The sequence below is a fragment of the Esox lucius genome, chromosome 21 (assembly GCF_011004845.1).
Source record: "Esox lucius isolate fEsoLuc1 chromosome 21, fEsoLuc1.pri, whole genome shotgun sequence".
In the NCBI taxonomy this organism is placed as follows: domain Eukaryota; kingdom Metazoa; phylum Chordata; class Actinopteri; order Esociformes; family Esocidae; genus Esox; species Esox lucius.
Genome location: NC_047589.1, coordinates 4,848,465 through 4,868,921, shown reverse-complemented (window position 1 = coordinate 4,868,921; position 20,457 = coordinate 4,848,465). Strand labels below are relative to the sequence as shown.

Below are 20,457 nucleotides of genomic sequence, written 5' to 3'. Positions count from 1 at the left end.
TTGGATGATATTATACTATTATCCCACAGTATTTATGGGGAAGTGGGTACATTAAATAATAGTTAAATAATAAACATGAATGAATACATAAATAATACTTTTGATACATCAAACTTTTCCTTTTGTCATAATCACAGTTGCAACATGTATTATCCATGTAAATTAAATTCAAATATTATTAGGTTAAATGAGTGTGTCACTGTTGGAATTTGTTGACGTTAGTTGAATGCATGATTAAAGATCCCTCTCCTCCAATTCATTTCCTTCTCCAGAGTTGTCCATAATTAACTTTTGCTTGGTTGGCACCTTCAAACTGATATAAGGAGGATGGGACCCCTGGATCCCCCTAAGTCAGACACCTTCTTCCTCTGGGGTAAGACTTCTTTATTGGAAGTCCAAATTCTGCCTTTTTAAATGTATTTATAATGTGTGTATTCTAATGTTTTATATAGATTTGAACTGAAATGTGGTTTTCTTGCACTTGTTTGTAAATTCAGGCAGTGGTGTAGAATGTAACTGGGGTTCTCAGGTGTATCTAATTTGAATAATATTCAGTAAAGTCAGTTGCCACTAGGAAAATGAACATTACCAGTTGCACCCACATGGCTAATATGACAAACTTGAATTATGCCTTTCAAAATGTTTCCTATATATTCACAGAATTGTGTTTTCACAACACTCTAATGTTTTACAGGGTTCTCCAACAAGTACATTTTCATCTGTAGTGGGAAAAAAGGTGAGACATAACAAATGTATTAAATTATTCTGTTTGAGATACCTGTTGACTGGGGAGGAAGCACCATGGTGTCCATCACACCTTGTGTTTCATGTCTTTCCTAGAGATCCGTCACAATGAGTACGGATGCAGAGATGGAGCAATATGGCAAGGCCGCCATATACCTCCGTAAACCTGAAAGGGAGAGGATTGAGGCACAAGCAGCTCCCTTTGATTCAAAGAACTCCTGCTTCGTAACTGATCCCAAGGAGCTGTACCTTAAGGGTTTGGTCACAGCCAGGAAAGATGGAACCTGTACTGTGACAGTCAAGATGCCTGACGGCAGTACACAGGTAAGACTTGTATAATGAAGAGCATTCAACTGAAAATGTGTGGATCTTAACACAAAAGATATGTAACTCAATGTAAATGAAGGGATATGTTTTAAGCATTGAGTTAAACATATATATTAACTTAAATATGCATGTCATGAAGCTTTATATTTCCTGCTGTTTTTTTTATATAAACTGTGTGAAAATACATTTGCATTAGAATTATATGTTATTATACTAAATGCAGGGCTCAATTGTAAATGGGTCTAGGTCTCAGTTGACTCCATGTCTCTTACTGAGTGAGTGACTGAGTGCCCCTTCTTAAATAACGTAGTCGACTTGTGAACTGTAGGTTTGTTTCTCCCCTCAGGCGAAGCGATGGACACATTATGAATTATTCCACATAGACGAAGACTTTGCTGAATAAAACCATTAGTATCTACATTTTAGTAAGCCTGAAATAAAACAATGACACTGGCTTAGAGACAATGATTAAGTAGTCATTTTTACCTGTAAATGTCAAAATGCAATGATAACTTATTTGGATTAGGCTTCATCTGACAGCAGTGCAACCTGAAGGCTATCTACACTGTGCATTCACTAATGAGAAAGGAAATACTGAACTAGGCTTTCCTGGTTTCTTGTTTTTATTAACTAGCTAACAATCACTGATACGGAAGCTAAAGATTCAGGAAATATGAACAATTACAAAACCGATTAATAAAATACTACCTTAGCAATAGTTTTGCAAGATAGTATGAAGTATTTTAGGTGCATACCACCAGAACATAGCATAGACCAAATTGTGTCCCACAAGGCTATGTCATCTTCACACCTTTGACCTTTAGCATTCCTAGTACTACCATTAGTACTGCTGTAACTACCACTACTGTTATACAGACATTCATATTCAAGGCCACACAAGTATGGTATGCACACATTAATTTACATTTTGTTGATGCAACTATGTAATGACAAGAAAAAGTATTCAGTAAACTAAATGTCTATTTCAGGAAGGGAAAGAGTTTAAAGAAGCCGACCTGCTTCAGATGAACCCCCCTAAGTACGACAAGATTGAAGACATGGCCATGATGACCTACCTGAATGAAGCTACTGTGTTGTATAACCTCAAAGAGCGTTATGCAGCATGGATGATCTATGTAAGAAACCTGCAGAAACACAAACTCATAATTGAACATGAGATAATACCTTCATAAATCTTAGAAACCAAGTCATACCAATACATTAGACCTGCACTGACACATACATCTAGATAAACACAAAGCAAAGAATTCAAGACATGCCAATACAGTAAAACCACAACGACATATCAATCCAGGTGGAAACAAGGTAAACATAAAGTAAACATGCTGTCACTCATGAGTGATGCAGTGCCCCCGCTTTGCCTGTAGAAATACTGCATGTGAATTTACACAATTCAGTTTATTACTGTAACACCTCCTTTAGGCCTATCATTGTGATTTTGTAAATGTAAATCTGTATATTTTTATAGCAAGATGCATCATTCAATCAATTTAACATAAATCTGGGGGAGTCTGAGAGATTTTACTTGGCAAATTGTCCTAAGCCTGTGTGTCAAATTGTATGGATTGATTAATGAGTTAAACATTAAGACATTTCAATATATGTGCCCATTATAGGGCCACATTGTAGGCTGCAAACTCTATTACTAATATGCGAACAGCAAAAGTGGGGGACAGCATGTTATCTGATACTTCGTATGGTAATAGAGGAATAATATCCAAAATGCCTGAAATTCTATCATGGCCGACCATATCTTTGAGGCAAATGTTTTTCTTGTAAAGAGAGAATCCTTGTGTACTGAATGTATTAACTATAGGAAAATGGGGTAACAGGCATTACCTTGCAATGTCTATGGTAAGACACATTATTCACCCAGATGATCCTTTGGATGTACAGAAGTAAATCCTTTGGACAGACACAGATATGCAGTCAAGTCATTTATTAATGGGCTACAATCTGTGAGTTTAATATAATCTTCTCCATATAGACCTATTCTGGGCTCTTCTGTGTCACGGTGAACCCCTACAAGTGGCTCCCTGTGTATGATGCAGAGGTTGTTGCTGCCTACAGAGGGAAGAAGAGAGTTGAGGCTCCACCCCATATCTTCTCTGTCTCTGACAACGGCTTTCAATTCATGCAGATAGGTACAAGCTTGAATGGATGGATGGAATGATATGAAATCATGTTGTCCTACCCATAACGTTACAGAATTATAAGCAAAATGTTTCTGTTCACAGATAAGGAGAACCAGTCCATCTTGATTACGTAAGCTGTTTACGTAAAAAAAATCTATTACTATAAGGTTGGATTACATTATAAATGAGGCTGTGTATAATAATGTTTTAGGGATTAGTGCAAGTATTTGATTCACTTTTTTATATAGGTCAACAGAGTATTTGTTCATGCTATTTCATAGTAGAAACCTTCCTTACAATCAAACTTGTCATTAAAAACCTTCCTCCTTTGTCATATGAAACAGTGGAGAATCTGGTGCAGGAAAGACTGTCAACACCAAGCGTGTCATCCAGTACTTTGCCACCATTGCAGTGTCTGGTGGTGAGAAGAAAAAGCAAGACCCCGGCAAAATGCAGGTGCTTATTTTTGCTTTTTAAATGCATTTCACTTCGGTTGGATGTGTACATTTCTTTCAAGAATCCCCACTTTACCAGTTTTTGAGCAACTTGTGTTGGTCTCATTCAGGGGTCTCTTGAAGATCAGATCATTGCAGCTAACCCTCTGCTAGAGGCTTATGGTAATGCCAAGACAGTGAGAAATGACAACTCATCTCGCTTTGTAAGTATGATACCGGGAAAGCATTTTTTCGATATAAGATAAACTGGAAAATCTTAAATTTTTTCCCCCTAATGTTTTACAACCAAATACTTTACTGTAGGGTAAATTCATCAGGATTCACTTCCAAGGACCCAAATTGGCTAAAGCTGACATTGAGACCTGTGAGTTGGTTTTGGTTGTATCCCAATACAGATTTCAGAGTCTATTTTGAAAATAATTTAATGCTTGTTTCTTATGCTCTCTGTCTAAATCTCTTTGTCTCTTTCTCTCGGTCACTTACTATCTCACTTTTTCCATCAGACCTGCTGGAGAAGTCCAGAGTGACCTTCCAGTTGCCCGATGAAAGAGGCTACCACATCTTCTTCCAGATGATGACAGGCCACAAACCTGATATAGTTGGTATGGAAATGAGAGATTTAAGGGAATATATTCCTTCTGTAGCAGATCCATACAAATGTCTACACAAAGAAATTAGGAAATCCTAACATCTACACATTGACCAGATGTTTGGGAAATGTCTTTCAACTAATGCAGTTTGATGTCCCAGTACAGGAAATGTAGATCCAATGACACTGGCTTAGAGACAATGATTAAGTAGTCATTTTTACCTGTAAATGTCAAAATGCAATGATAACTTATTTGGATTAGGCTTCATCTGACAGCAGTGCAACCTGAAGGCTATCTACACTGTGCATTCACTAATGAGAAAGGAAATACACATGGAAATCATTTAAGTCCATGAATCAAATCATATTTTATACATCAGCAGTTTTCACAAAGTGCTTTTATAAACACCCAGCCTGAAACCCCAAAGTGCAAGCAACAACAGGGTTGATGCACAGTGGCTAGGAAAACCTCCTTAAAAGGGATGAAACTTAAAAACCTAGAGAAGAACCAGGCTCTGTATCTGCCTGTATCTGGTGAACATTTTAAGCCTATAATCCATGTCAGATGCATGACCAGATGGACAAGGACAGGGACAATCGGGGGTTGGGTCAGCAGAGTGGCAGTCAGTTACTTGATCTGCAACACAACCAGGAGGACTTTGGACAGGGACAGCTCCAAGTCCTTCAGGCCTGGTAGTCCTGAGGTGTGGTCCAAGGGCTCATGTCTTCCTCATTTTAAATGTAACAAGATGCAATGAAAGTTAGACACCCTGCTCCCTTACTCCCCTGGCACCATGATATAGCAGCAGAAAATATTGTACAAAGACATGGCCAATAGAGAAGCTTCAAAATATCAAAAACAGATCATTGTGCAGTTGACTATTAAAACAACAAAACATGTACCAAATCCAACAGAAGCATGATTATAATTTACATGTTCTCTTGAATGGCACAAAGGTTGTGCTTATATTGGGAAGGCTATTGACTTTATTGAGAAGGGCTTCTTAGTGTTAGAATTTGACTCAGGCTGGTATTATTGTTCCAATCGTGGAGGTATTTTTATTAGGAGTATCAGGGACAGACAAAGCTTGAAGAATAATACAGGCCACGGTTGATAACAAGTAATCAGAGTCAGGTAACAGTACAGACAGGGAATAGACAAAAACGTAGTCTGTGATGATGGATAAAACGGCTCAATACACAGACAGACTTTTCAAAAGGATAAACTGATCTCAGCCTAGAATGTTGCTAAAATAATGACAGTACCTCACAAAAGCAGGGTGCAATGAACTGAACTAACAATTTTTTTCTCTGTGGTACACAGAAATGTCCCTCCTCACCACCAACCCCTATGACTTCCCCATGTGTAGCCAGGGTCAGATCACTGTAAACAGCATCGACGACAAAGTTGAGCTGGAAGCTACAGATGTGAGTCATACAAAGACTTGACCAAACTCTAGAAATGGAATGGGTAGGACCACCGAATGCTGTAAATGGAAAAGATAATTCCAACTCAGTGGCTGCTAGGTCTTTTCATGTCTCTATTTTATTTAATAAAAGTGTCTCTACATGCCTTGATATATAACAATTACAGATGAATAGTGTAAAGTAACTGAGCAGTCTTCCGTTGTGTTTCACTTTTGTACTTCCTCTCTAATGCCAGGATGCCATTACAATTCTGGGCTTCAGTAATGAAGAGAAAGCGTCCATCTACAAGTTGACAGGAGCTGTAATTCACCATGGCAACATGCACTTTAAGCAGAAGCAGCGTGAGGAGCAGGCTGAGCCAGATGGCACAGAGGGTGAGGCCCACTCTTGGATACACAGTTTAAAACATAAGTCCGATTCCCTATCTGATGAAAGTCAGGTTATAGATAATCTTTGGAGAAGAACTTCTAACCTTCAGAAATTACACATGAAAATGAGAAATATGACTTAGTTAAGAACTTGAAGTTGTGTTTCCACTGTGATATCAGAAACATGAGATATTTTGTGCCTGATTATATTGGGGTTGTCTCTCTGGTTCCAGTGGCTGATAAAATCGCATACCTGCTGGGCCTGAACTCAGCTGAGATGTTGAAGTGTCTGTGCCTCCCCAAAGTGAAGGTCGGCAATGAGTACGTGACCAAGGGACAGACTGTGCCTCAGGTAAGGCGGACAAGCAAAACATCTGCAGGGTCTTATTCAGGCATGAGTGCCTTTAAAAATAGTGATGTTAATGCGTTTAACTAAGAAGAGGCATTATTATTGCAGGTTAATAACGCAGTGAGCGCCCTAGCCAAGTCCATCTATGAGAGGATGTTCTTGTGGATGGTCGTCCGTATCAACGAGATGTTGGACACCAAGCAGCCAAGACAGTTCTATATCGGTGTACTTGACATTGCTGGGTTTGAGATCTTTGATGTGAGTATGAGACCAATGCTAGTTAATTTGATATCCTTGAGATGAATTACAACTTTGTATGAATTAATGATTCATTTTAATCACTAAATCCCATTAACAGTTCAACACATTGGAGCAGCTGTGCATCAACTTCACCAATGAAAAACTGCAACAGTTTTTCAACCACACCATGTTTGTCCTGGAGCAAGAGGAGTACAAAAAGGAGGGCATCATCTGGGAGTTCATTGACTTTGGCATGGACTTGGCGCAATGCATTGAGCTTATTGAGAAGGTAGGTTGTCTGCGATTAAAGCTAATATGGATCCTACATGTCAATCTAATTAATTGAATATCAATCTTTTTTGTACAGCCAATGGGTATCTTCTCTATCCTTGAAGAGGAGTGCATGTTCCCCAAGGCTTCAGACACTACCTTCAAAAACAAGCTGTACGACCAACATCTCGGCAAAAGCAAGGTGTTTGAGAAGCCCAAGCCTATGAAAGGCAAGCCCGAGGCCCACTTTGCCCTGGTGCACTATGCCGGCACTGTGAACTACAACATCATTGGCTGGCTGGACAAGAACAAGGACCCCCTGAATGACTCAGTTTGTCAGCTGTATGGAAAGTCCTCAGTTAAACTGTTGGCTGCCCTGTATCCTGCTGCCCCACCTGAGGGTAAGAATTGTACCATATCAAAATATTAAGTTAAGAACGAAACAGACCACCATTCTTCACATTCATTCTTTTAATTCATATCACAATTTCTCTGGTTATTCAGAAAATCTTTATGACAGCATTTGCATTAGGGAGAGGGGATATTTGTCAGTTTGCACATACGGTTAATCTAGGTTTTTCTTCTGCATCTAACCCAGCTCCTCTTAATTGAAGAGACATGGGATAATTCACAATGAGAGCCAGGGGAGCAAACACAATGAACTGTTTCTTTTTTCTTTTTGTCTTTTTCTTTGCCAGCTTTAGGATTTAGTCTAGATTCCACTTGGTTACTGTTCAGATGCTTCAACTCTTAGGCCACCAGTACCCAATTAAGATATTTGAAGTTAACCTGAGATTCCCTCATTTACAATTTTTGACTTTCCACCATTTTGTCAGATACAACAAAGAAAGGAGGCAAGAAGAAGGGTGGGTCCATGCAGACTGTGACCTCCCAATTCAGGGTGAGATTTGGATGTTTCAATATTAAGTCTTTCAAAATCTGCTTTGATTATAATTCATATTTTCCTAGACACTGGTTTGTAACCCTCTTACAGGAGAACTTGGGCAAGCTGATGACAAACTTGAGGAGCACCCACCCTCACTTTGTACGCTGCCTGATTCCTAACGAGTCAAAGACTCCAGGTACAAGAATATAGCTAAATATTTATTTCCAATGACAAATATCATTAGTACAGTATTATTGACTTTTAACAACCCCACATTGGAAAAGGGTATTAAAAGAGGCTTGTCTTTCTAGGTCTGATGGAGAACTACCTGGTTATCCACCAGCTCAGGTGTAACGGTGTACTGGAGGGTATCAGAATCTGTAGGAAAGGCTTCCCCAGCAGAATCCTCTATGCTGACTTTAAGCAGAGGTACTTATTACACACACAGACATAAATACCAAAAAATTATCTACTCTGAGGGCTTTTCCCAGCATCAGAAAAGGCTTACCGTATACAGAATATAACCAATCTATTATAACTTGATATGTAATAAAAGAAAACTTCCTCATCCAGGTACAAAGTACTGAATGCCAGCGTCATCCCTGAGGGACAGTTCATGGACAACAAGAAGGCCTCTGAGAAGCTGCTTGGGTCCATTGATGTAAATCATGAGGAATACAAGTTTGGACACACCAAGGTTAGTCTAATATACCCAGCGAAATCTGTCAACAAAATACAACTTCAAGGAAATGTACAGTTAGGTGATACATCCATAATATTACTTTTTCTAGTCACTAATGGAAAATTAATACATTATTATTTTAGCTTTGTAATGCAGAATGATTTAGAAATTGGAAAGTCAAACTGTCCTAAGGATAATTTGTAAGCATTAGAAATTGTATGTTGTTCTTATTTATGTAGTTGGGGTTGAAGTCCATTCTATCACATTCTGACTGGGGTTCCAGAATTGAACATATTTATCTGTCTCAGGTTTTCTTCAAAGCCGGTCTTCTGGGTGTCCTGGAGGAGATGAGAGATGAGAAGTTGGCTGCTCTGGTCCGCATGCTCCAGGCTCTTAGCCGTGGATATCTCATGAGGAGAGAGTTTAAGAAGATGATGGAGAGGAGGTGAGAAATAATAGACATCTTGGCAAGGCTTTCTGAGAACAACCTGTATGTTAAAAAAGTGGCTAATATCATCAGATATAATATGGCTAACTTCAGACACATTAGGCCATATCTAACAACAGAGGTAGCCAAACTGTTTATGCATGCCATGATTTTTTCACACATATCATACTGTTTCACAAGCTGGTCCCAAGCAAACATCACAACTCTTAAACAAATAGAAACTCTTTATAAGCAAACTTTCAGTCATCACCATTGCAATATTATTACTAAATACAACTTATTAAATTTTAACAGTTTTTTTACATTATCTAGATGCCTGCCTCATTTTTAAAATTTTACATGGGCTTGCACCTCCACCACTGGGTGAATTTTTACAACAGAAGAACAGCAGTGGTAGGGCAACTAGGGCAGCTACTAGGGGAGACTGTGTTGTACAGTTTAGGCGAAGTAAGTTAAGCCAAACAGTCTTCTCCGTACGGGCCTCAAATTATTGGAACTGTCTCCCTACTGAACTCAGAGAGAGCACCAGCTACCTATTAAAAACACTCAAAACTGTACTCATCAGTAATAGGTACTGCCCATCTTTGTATTCTACTTATTAGCTAGCTAGTTTCTTAATTTGTCTAGTGTGTTTCATGTATTTTATTTGTGTACCATGATGTTGTGTTGACCTGCCAAGGGACTACAGATGAAAAATAGCTTTTTAGCTAACTCTGGGGCATTTACATTTTGAGTGTAAACAATTTTTTTTATTAATGTGCAGTGTCCCTTTTAAATAAAAATAAAAATGTAATAAAAAAAAAAGAACAACCTGTATGTAATGAATGTTAGTTGAACTTCAGAATGAAATATTGCATCTTGTAATTGCCTCATAACATCAATATTTCACATACATAGAGTTTATGTTGACCTCAACAATAAATAATCATAATGGAATTTGATAAGATACATGATAAAATATGGAAATTATGTTATCTTAATATTTTAAAGAAATATTTTATATTTTTTATATTTTTTTATAATGTCCTGTGATAAACGGGTTTGCAATTTCCCAGTCCACTGTGTCAGCTGTATACAAAAAGAAGTGGTGGGGTTCTGCCATCCAAATCTAAAAATGTAGCTTTAAGCATGTCAATCACATAACCCATCCTATCATGTCAATCACATTACTCATCCTATCTTTTATCGACCAGAGAATCAATCTACGCCATCCAGTACAACATCCGCTCATTCATGAATGTGAAACACTGGCCATGGATGAAGTTGTACTTTAAGATCAAACCCATGCTGAAGAGTGCTGAGACTGAGAAGGAGCTGGCCAACATGAAGGAGAACTATGAGAAGATGCAGTCAGACCTGGCCAAAGCTCTGGCCAAGAAAAAGGAGCTGGAGGAGAAGATGGTGACCTTGCTGCAGGAGAAGAATGATCTGTCACTCCAAGTTGCATCTGTGAGTTTGTATTTGCACATACACTCAGATGCACACTGACACAGGTTTATTGGCCATTCATTTTAGTTCATCTATATTGTTTTCTTATGACATCTTTGACTAAAATATGTTAATGTTTTGATTCACTAAGTGAGGCTGGTTTTGTGATTTCCTCCTGTTCTGATACCAGGATGCAGAGACTCTGAACGATGCTGAGGAGAGGTGTGAGGGACTCATCAAGAGCAAGATCCAGCTGGAAGGCCAAACTCAAAGAGTTGAATGAGAGGATGGAGGATGAGGAGGAGATCAGTGCTGAGTTGACAGCCAAAAAGAGGAAGCTGGAGGATGAGTGTTCTGAGCTGAAGAAGGACATTGATGACCTGGAGCTCACCCTGGCCAAAGTGGAGAAAGAGAAGCATGCTACTGAAAACAAGGTGTTGTATTTATAGTCTTACTATAAAATATAGTACCAATACTGATGATAAATTGATCAAATAAACACAAATGAACATGAAAAGTTCATATTATGGGTGAAGGGACCTATTGAGACCAAAATAGAATTTCAATGGCAGGATATCAGAAGCAAGATTAGATTAGGTTTCAGTATCAGGGAACTCCACACATTGATTACAGGCTCTACACCTCCACCCATTAGGCATACTGGTATGGTTAACACTTATCTGCTGTTCAGTATATAGTAAATGTCATAATTATAATCAGAATTAATGTATTACAATATACAGTATATCAAACAAAATCCTCTCTTAAAAAAGGTTAAAAACCTGACAGAGGAGATGGCTTCTGTGGAGGAGAGTGTTGCAAAGCTGACCAAGGAGAAGAAAGCCCTCCAAGAGGCCCACCAGCAGACCCTGGATGACCTGCAGGCAGAGGAAGACAAAGTTAACACTCTGACCAAGGCCAAGACTAAGCTGGAACAGCAAGTGGATGATGTAAGTGGAGGCCTTCATAGTGTGCAAGATGTTAACAATAACTATCATCACTACATTTATGTGTGTTTTAATCTGGTAGCTTGAGGGTTCTCTGGAGCAAGAGAAGAAGCTCCGCATGGACCTTGAGAGAGCCAAGAGAAAGTTGGAAGGAGATCTGAAACTGGCCCAGGAGTCCATAATGGACCTGGAGAATGACAAGCAGCAATCTGATGAGAAAATTAAGAAGTAAACAAAGAAATGACAAAATTATTACCTGCAATATTGATTAAAATGGACGTTTTGTTGACAATAATTGACATGTTTGTATTTCTTAGGAAGGAATTTGAGACCTCCCAACTCCTAAGTAAGATTGAGGATGAGGCAGTCTCTGGGAGCACAGTTGCAGAAGAAGATCAAGGAACTCCAGGTAGAGTACATGAAAAAGCACCTGAGTAATACATTTTGATGAGACATCCCTTTTATTGGTGTGATGAGTTCTCTGCAGTGTTCTAAATTTTTTGACAATATTAGTGATCTCAACTATTTTGAATTCCCTCCCAGTTGATAAAATTCCAATGCTGAAAAGGCTACAGGCAATCTAGAATCCTCTAACTGTGTGTTGCTTACCATTCTGTGTTGACTACGGCATGTGTCACTGTCAACTGAATGTAACAGTCTAACTGGCATACGTTAACACTTGTATATAACAATACAAACACAAGTACAATTATTTCCACTGTATTGTAGGGAAAAAATTGTCCTGAATTAATATATATTATTTCCACTACTCCTGCCTCCTGTTGTAGGCACTATTGAGGAACTGGAGGAGGAGATTGAGGCTGAGCGTGCTGCCAGGGCCAAGGTTGAGAAGCAGAGGGCAGATCTCTCCAGGGAACTTGAGGAGATCAGCGAGAGGCTGGAGGAGGCCGGAGGTGCCACTGCTGCTCAGATTGAGATGAAACAAGAAGCGTGAGGCTGAGTTCCAGGAAGCTGCGTCGTGATCTTGAAGAGTCCACCCCTGCAGCACGAAGCCACAGCCTCCGCTCTGCGCAAGAAGCAGGCTGACAGTGTGGCTGAGCTCGGGGAGCAGATCGACAACCTGCAGCGTGTCAAGCAGAAGCTGGAGAAGGAAAGAGCGAGTATAAGATGGAGGTAGATGACCTCATCCAGTAACATGGAGGCCGTCGCCAAGGCTAAGGTCAGTAGTGATGGTTTAGAGGTCAAGCCATGTTGAGCAGGGTCATTGACATCATCATTTCAATTGGACAGAACTAATGATAGTACTTTGTACTAACAGGGCAATCTGGAGAAGAATGTGCCGTACTCTTGAGGACCAGCTGAGTGAAATCAAGGCTAAGAATGATGAAAACATTCGCCAGATCACCGACACCAGCGCACAGAGGGCCAGACTCCTGACAGAAAATGGTAAACCAATGACCAACAAGCCAATGATGTTGTTTAATAGTACATTGTTAATTCTGTGGGGCTTAAAGTCCACTCCACAGTTTCTACAGTACTATTCAGCACATAAAAAATTTTCCAGCATACATTAACCTCTATTTAAAATCTTATAGGAAAACAAATACCTTTTCACAATATGGTCCTCTATCCCTGCAGGTGAATTAAGCCGCCAATTGGAGGAGAAGGAAGCCCTGGTTTCACAGCTGACCAGAGGCAAACAGGCCTTCACCCAGCAAGTGGAAGAGCTGAAGAGGCATATTGAGGAGGAAATCAAGGTAAGGGATACAAGATGGGCTTCCAATCACAGAGTTTAGAGAATACCTACATGTTCACTGTGGCATGCCACTCTCAGACTCTCCAGGTTTTATTGTAACTGTGATTTTTGTCTTATACTATTTCTCTCACAGGCTAAAAATGCACTGGCCCATGGTGTCCAATCTGCACGCCATGACTGTGACCTCCTGAGGGAGCAGTTTGAGGAGGAGCAGGAGGCCAAGGCAGAGCTACAGCGTGGCATGTCCAAGGCCAACAGTGAGGTGGCTCAGTGGAGGACTAAGTATGAAACTGATGCCATCCAGCGCACGGAAGAGTTGGAAGAGGCCAAGTGAGTCACACTGAACTGCAGGAACACAAATATAGTGTGAATGGTTTGGGTGGTACATAAAATGTTATGGAAATATGTGTTGTAAGATATGTTTTGCATTATAAAACCAACCATTCAACAGGAAGAAACTGGCCCAGCGTCTCCAGGATGCTGAGAGACTATTGAGGCTGTTAACTCCAAATGTGCCTCCCTTGAGAAGACCAAGCAGAGACTGCAGGGAGAGGTGGAGGACCTCATGATTGATGTAGAGAGAGCCAACTCAATGGCAGCCAACCTTGACAAGAAGCAGAGGAACTTTGACAAGGTGAACATTTTGAAATCGTACCCTAGGGTGATATTTTTTTGCAATATGATCATCAATTTTAGTAAAAGTATATACAGTGGATATGAATATCCACACACCCCTCTTAAAATGCCAGGTTCTTGTGATGTGAAAGAATGTGAAAAAAAAATTATCATGTCCACCTTTAATGTGACTTTTAACGTGAACAATTCAATTGAAAAACAAACTGAAATCTTTGAGGGGGAAAAATAAAAACTCTTTACCTGGTTGCATAAGTGTGCACACTCTTAAACTAATACTTTGTTGAAGCACCTTTTGATTTTATTACAGCACTCAGTCTTTTTGGGTAGGAGTCTATTAGCATGGCACGTCTTCATATTTGCCCACTCTTCTTTGCAAAAGCGCTTCCAAATCTGTCAGATTGCGAGGTTATCTCCTGTGCACAGCCCTCTTCAGATGAACCCACAGATGTTCAATTGGATTCAGGTCTGGGCCCTAGCTGGGCCATTCCAAAATTTAATCTTCTTCTGGAGAAGCCATGCTTTTGTGGATTTGGATGTGCGCTTTGGGTCGTTGTCGTGCTGAAAGGTGAACTTCCTCTTCATCTTCCTAACAGACACCTGAAGGTTTTGTGCCAAAATTGCCTGGTATTTGGAACTGTTCATAATTCCCTCCACCTGACTAAGGCCACGGTTCCAGCTGAAGAAAAACAGCCCCAAAGCATGATGTTCCTCCACCATGCTTCAGTGTGGGATGGTGTTCTTTGGGTGATGTGCAGTGTTGTTTTTGCGCCAAACATACCTTTTGGAATTATGGCCAGAAAGTTCAACCTTGGTTTCATCAGACCATAACACATTTTCACACGTGCTTTTGGGGGACTTGATGTATGTTTTGGTAAAGTTTGTTGGGCTTGGATGTTTTTCTTTGTAAGAAAAGGCTTCCATCTTGCCACCCTACCCCATAGCACATTCATATGAAGAACATGTAGCACACAGCCAGTACTTAAGAAGTTCCTGCAGCTCCTTTAATGTTGCTGTAGGCCTCTTGGAAGCCTCCCTGACCAGTTTTCTTCTCGTCTTTTAATCTATTTTGGAGGGACGTCCAGTTCTTGGTAATGTCTCTGTTGTGCCATATTTTCTCCACTTGATGATGACTGTCTTCACTGTGTTCCATGGTATATCTAATGCTTTGGAAGTTCTTTTGTACCCTTCTCCTGACTGAATATTTCAACAATGAGATTTCTCCGATGCTTTGGAAGCTCTCTGCGGTCCATGGCTTTTGCTCTGAGATGCAACTAAGAAAATGTCAAGAAAATCCTACTAGAACAGCTGAACATTATTTGTGGTTAATCAGAGTCACTTTAAATGATGGCAGGTGTGTAATGACTTCTATTTAACATTAGTTTGAATGTGATTGGTTAATTCTGAACACAGCCACATCCCCACTTATGCAACCAGGTTATTAGAAGGTTTTTATTTTATTAAGTGGAAAAAGTTCTTACATAGCTTATCTTTGTCTCATTCTTTTACATCACAAAAACCTGCCATTTTAACAGGGGTGTGTAGACTTTTTATCCACTCTATGTAGTATATTTCTGATTTAAAATGTGGATTTCCCTAGGTTCTGGCAGAGTGGAAGCAAAGTGTGAGGAGGGCCAAGCTGAGTTGGAAGGAGCTCAGAAGGAAGCTCGCTCTCTCAGCACTGAACTCTTTAAGATGAAGAACTCCTATGAGGAGGCTTTGGATCAGCTGGAAACTCTGAAGAGAGAGAACAAAAACTTGCAACGTGAGAACTTGACAGTAGTTTCTATTTCTTATATTAGACTAGTGATTATTTAACACGAGGGAACTTTAACAATAAAAATGATTATGGCACTTTGACATTAAGTTCATAAAACTATGTTATATGTTCATATAACATGTAAATTCTAATTGGCGTTCCTTTGAAAAACACAAATTAAGTATTTTGTCAGGGTGCCTTTAAACTGTTAACATGATTAAATATCACTCCAGTGCACTGGTATTATTTTCCCACATCTAAACATGTCCTGTATTTGTGTGTACAGAGGAGATCTCTGACCTGACTGAGCAAATCGGAGAGACTGGCAAGAGCATCCATGAGCTGGAGAAGGCCAAGAAAACTGTGGAGACTGAAAAATCTGAGATCCAGACTGCTCTTGAGGAGGCTGAGGTAGAAATGTGTTATGCTAGACAAGGACTACATTGGTTTTAACATCAAAACATTTAATATGATTAATCTGACTGCCTCGCTTTTCTCAGGGCACACTGGAGCATGAGGAATCCAAGATTTTGCGTGTACAATTGGAGCTGAACCAAGTCAAGAGTGAGGTGGACAGGAAGTTGTCGGAGAAGGATGAGGAGATGGAACAGATCAAGAGGAACAGCCAGAGGGTGATTGACTCCATGCAGAGCACCCTGGACTCTGAGGTCAGGAGCAGAAATGATGCTCTCAGGGTGAAGAAGAAGATGGAGGGAGACCTGAATGAGATGGAGATCCAGCTGAGCCATGCCAACAGGCAGGCCGCAGAGGCCCAGAAACAGTTGAGGAATGTCCAAGGACAGCTCAAGGTAATGGAACTGGGACATTAAGTAGAACAGAATAGAACAGACACGTTGTAAAGAGAGAGGGTTCATGTTCTGTAGAAAGGTATGAATATTGGGTAAAATATTACCAATATTTCAATCACTGATTCTATGGCCACTACTTCCACAAGTTTTAATGAAACCATCTCCTTATGAAATCCAGGATGCCCAATTGCACCTTGATGATGCCCTCCGTAGCTCAGAGGACATGAAGGAGCAGGTAGCCATGGTGGAGCGCAGAAACAGTCTTATGGTGGCTGAAATCGAGGAGCTGAGAGCTGCTCTGGAACAGACAGAGAGGAGTCGCAAAGTGGCTGAGGCTGAGCTGGTTGATGCCAGTGAACGCGTTGGTCTGTTGCACTCACAGGTATGGGTCAAAAACTAGTTCAAATTAAACACAACCAAGCATGCCGTTTACATAAACCTGGAATAGATTTCTATCATTTCTGCCTTGTGACTTGCAAGTTATTTTGCATTCAAACCGATCCTATCTTTCCCTCCAGAACACCAGCCTTATAAACACCAAGAAGAAGCTTGAGAATGACTTAGTGCAGGTGCAGGGAGAGGTGGATGACTCTGTCCAGGAAGCCAGGAATGCAGAGGAGAAGGCCAAGAAGGCCATCACTGATGTGAGTTCTCATGATTTATTCAATTACATCAACTTGATTCAGCCCATGATTCAATGGCAGCTGGGCAATCACAACAAAAACAAGTTATGCTATGTGTCAATATATACATAAACAAACCACTTTTTTAGGCTGCTATGATGGCTGAGGAGCTGAAGAAGGAGCAGGACACCAGCTCTCACCTGGAGAGGATGAAGAAGAACTTGGAGGTCACAGTCAAGGACTTGCAGCATCGTCTGGATGAGGCTGAGAATCTGGCCATGAAGGGAGGCAAGAAGCAGCTCCAAAAACTGGAGTCCAGGGTCAGTTACCAGCATGATGGGTTACAGTAGATTTAAAGATGATTGCTGTACATTTATTTCATTACACACCGATCAGCCATAACATTATGACCATTGACAGACGAAGTAGATAACATTGATAATCCCGTTATCATGGCAACTGTCAGTGAGTGGCATATATTAGGCAGCAAGTGAACATTCTGTACTCAAAGTTGATGTGTTAGAAGCAGGTAAAATGGGCAAACATAATGATCTGAGCATCTTTGACAATTGTGTTGGCTAGACGACTGGGTCAGATCATCTCCAAAACTGCAGCCCTTGTGGGGTGTTCCTGGTCTACAGTGGTCAGTACCTATCAAAAGTTGTCCAAGAAGGAAAAACTGCGAGAGGGTCATGACTCATTGATGCACGTGATGAGTGAAGGCTGGCCAATGAGGTCTGAGCCAACAGATGAGCTACTGTAGCTCAAATTGCTGAAATAGTTAATGCTAGTACTGATAAAAAGGTGTCAGAACACACAGCGCATCACAGTTTGTTGCATATGGGGCTGCTTAGCTGCTGACCAGTCAGCGTGCCCATGCTGACCCCTGTCCACTGTCAAAAGCGCCTACAATGGGGCACCCAAGCATCAGAACTGGATCACAGAGCAATGGAAGAAGGTGGCCTGGTCTGAAGAATTAGTTTTCTTTTACATTACGTGGATGGCCGGGTGTGTGTGCATCACTTACCTGGAGAACACATGGCTCCAGGATGAAAAAGGCAAGCTGGCAGAGACAGTGTGATGCTTTGGGCAATGTTGGAAATCATGGGGAAATCTTGGGTCCTGCCATCCATGTGGATGTTATCTAGACACGTACCACCTACCTGAGCATTGTTGCAGACCATGTGCACCTTTTCATGGCGACGATATTCCCTGATGGCATTGGCCTCTTTTATCAGGATAATGTGCCCTGCCACAAAGGAAAAATGGTTCAGGAATGGTTTGAGGAAAACAACAACAAGTTCAAGGTTCTCAAATTCCCCAGATCTCAATCCAATCAAGCATCTGTGGGATGTGCTAGAAAAACAGATCCAATCCATTGAAGCCCCACATTGCAACTTTCAGGACTTAAAGGATCTCCTGCTAATGGCTTGGTGCCAGATGCCACAGCACACCTTCAGAGGTCTAGTGGAGTCCATGCCTTGACCGGTCAGGGCTGTTTTGGCAGCAAAAGGGGAACCTACACAATATTAGGCAGGTGTTCATAATTTTATGGCTGATTGGCATATATAAGCTGATTTAGTTGCATTTATCAGTTTTACAAAGACATCACTGATTTCACAACCTCAAAGACATGTCTCTATTTCTCCATTTATTCTACAAAGGTGCGTGAGCTTGAGACTGAGGTGGAGGCTGAGCAGAGAAGAGGTGTAGAAGCAGTTAAGGGGGTACGCAAGTATGAGCGCAGAGTCAAAGAGCTGACTTACCAGGTAAGGGAAATGCTTTCTTTACACTATCACAGACACATTTGTGTATGAAAGTGTGGGCCATTGATTATTCCTCAGCATTGATCTTCTCCCACAGACTGAAGAGGATAAGAAAAATGTTAAAAGACTTCAGGACCTGGTAGATAAGCTGCAGCTGAAAGTGAAGGCCTACAAGAGGCAGGCAGAAGAAGCGGTGAGTTTTAGACTTTCACCAGGTCTAGAAGACATTACAAAATGTTGTTTGCCGATGGAGACGTTTTTTGTTTAAGATATTCAGTATATTATGTAAGTTAATACCTACCTTGAATACTTAGAGTATCTACATACCTTTATTTTTTTTACCCCAAGTTTCACACTTTGAAACTTTGTATGTTATGCTCTCCTATTTTAATCACCCAGGAGGAAGCTGCCAACCAGCACATGTCTAAATTCAGGAAGGTCCAACATGAGCTGGAGGAGGCTGAGGAGCGTGCTGACATTGCTGAATCTCAAGTCAACAAGCTCAGAGCCAAAAGCCGCGATAGTGGAAAGGTACAGAGTTGCTGCAAAACTTTAGAAGATATGTTTGTTAATGCTCAAAAAGCCTTCAATACCTTATTCTTAAAATGATTTGCCGATCTAATTTTCTTTATTAACACTGATAGATAACTGTATATCTTTGTTCTTACAGGCCAAAGAAGCTGCTGAGTAAAGACCAAAGAGCAAAATCTTTAATTCATTTTACTGTGTTGCATAAAATATGATTTTCATGGTGAAATGTTGAGAATTTATTAAACATGTTGACCACATTTATTTACTTTGTAACTTGTTTTTCAGTTTGTTCATACAATCAACATATTGTACAAGACTTCCAGTGAAATCCTATATCATTAGATGGTTAAAACTACTTAAATGTAGCAGATAATGGTCCATATCAGGTTTTAGTTGTTGGTGCTGTACACAATTGTCCAAGCTATTCATCCACATATTAAAATGACATAAGAGCCCAAACTCAAGATCTTAATATTGATGACTCACAGTGATCAAGGTAATGCCAGTAGGATGCCAGTAGGATAAACAGTTCAAATTAAACCAATGCACACCTTTTATCACGATCAAACTGTAATTTGTGTAATGACACATTTAATACAATCTATGTGATAGGCTTTTAATTACCAAAAGTTTTAGGCTACAGTAGTTAGCTTGTACCTTCCATGATTGCTAATGCTAGCAAATCCCAGTAGAAAAATACACTTAGCTAATTTAATATTATCAAAATATCAGCAATAAATAAAAAATGGGACAAAATTATGTAATCAACTTCGCCTGGTTTGCTTAGAATTGCTGTTAATTGTCCAGGCTGTTAGCAAAGTAATGTTCAATCATATAATCTTTATTCATGTAGCACATTTCATACACCGATGCAAAGTGCTTCATATAGTAAGTCAATAAAAACTGTGAAATACAAATAAAATTCATACTATACATGCACATTCATACTATAAGGCTATATCATAACGTTATTTAAAGACTGCAGGGAATATACACATATCCATATATATATGTATATATGCAGTGGATATTAAAAGTCTACATACCCCTGTTAAAATGCTAGGTTCTTGTGATGTAAAAGAATGAGACAAAGATAAATCATGTCAGAACTTTTTTTCAGGTCTGGGCTCTGGCTGAGCCATTCCAAAATGTTAATCTTCTGGTGAAGCCATGCTTTTGTGGATTTGGATTTGTGCTTTGGGTTGTTGTCGTGCTTAAAGGTGAACTTCATCTTTCTAACGGGCGCCTGAAGGTTTAGTGCCAAACTTGGCTGGTATTTCGAACTGTTCATATTTCCCTCCA

General features: G+C 40.1%; 1 pseudogene; it reads left to right on the top strand.

The window, feature by feature from the left end:
• The first annotated feature begins 309 nt into the window (after nucleotides 1-309).
• On the top strand, nucleotides 310-19,416 carry LOC105008793 (annotated as a pseudogene).
• The last annotated feature ends 1,041 nt before the right edge of the window (nucleotides 19,417-20,457 follow it).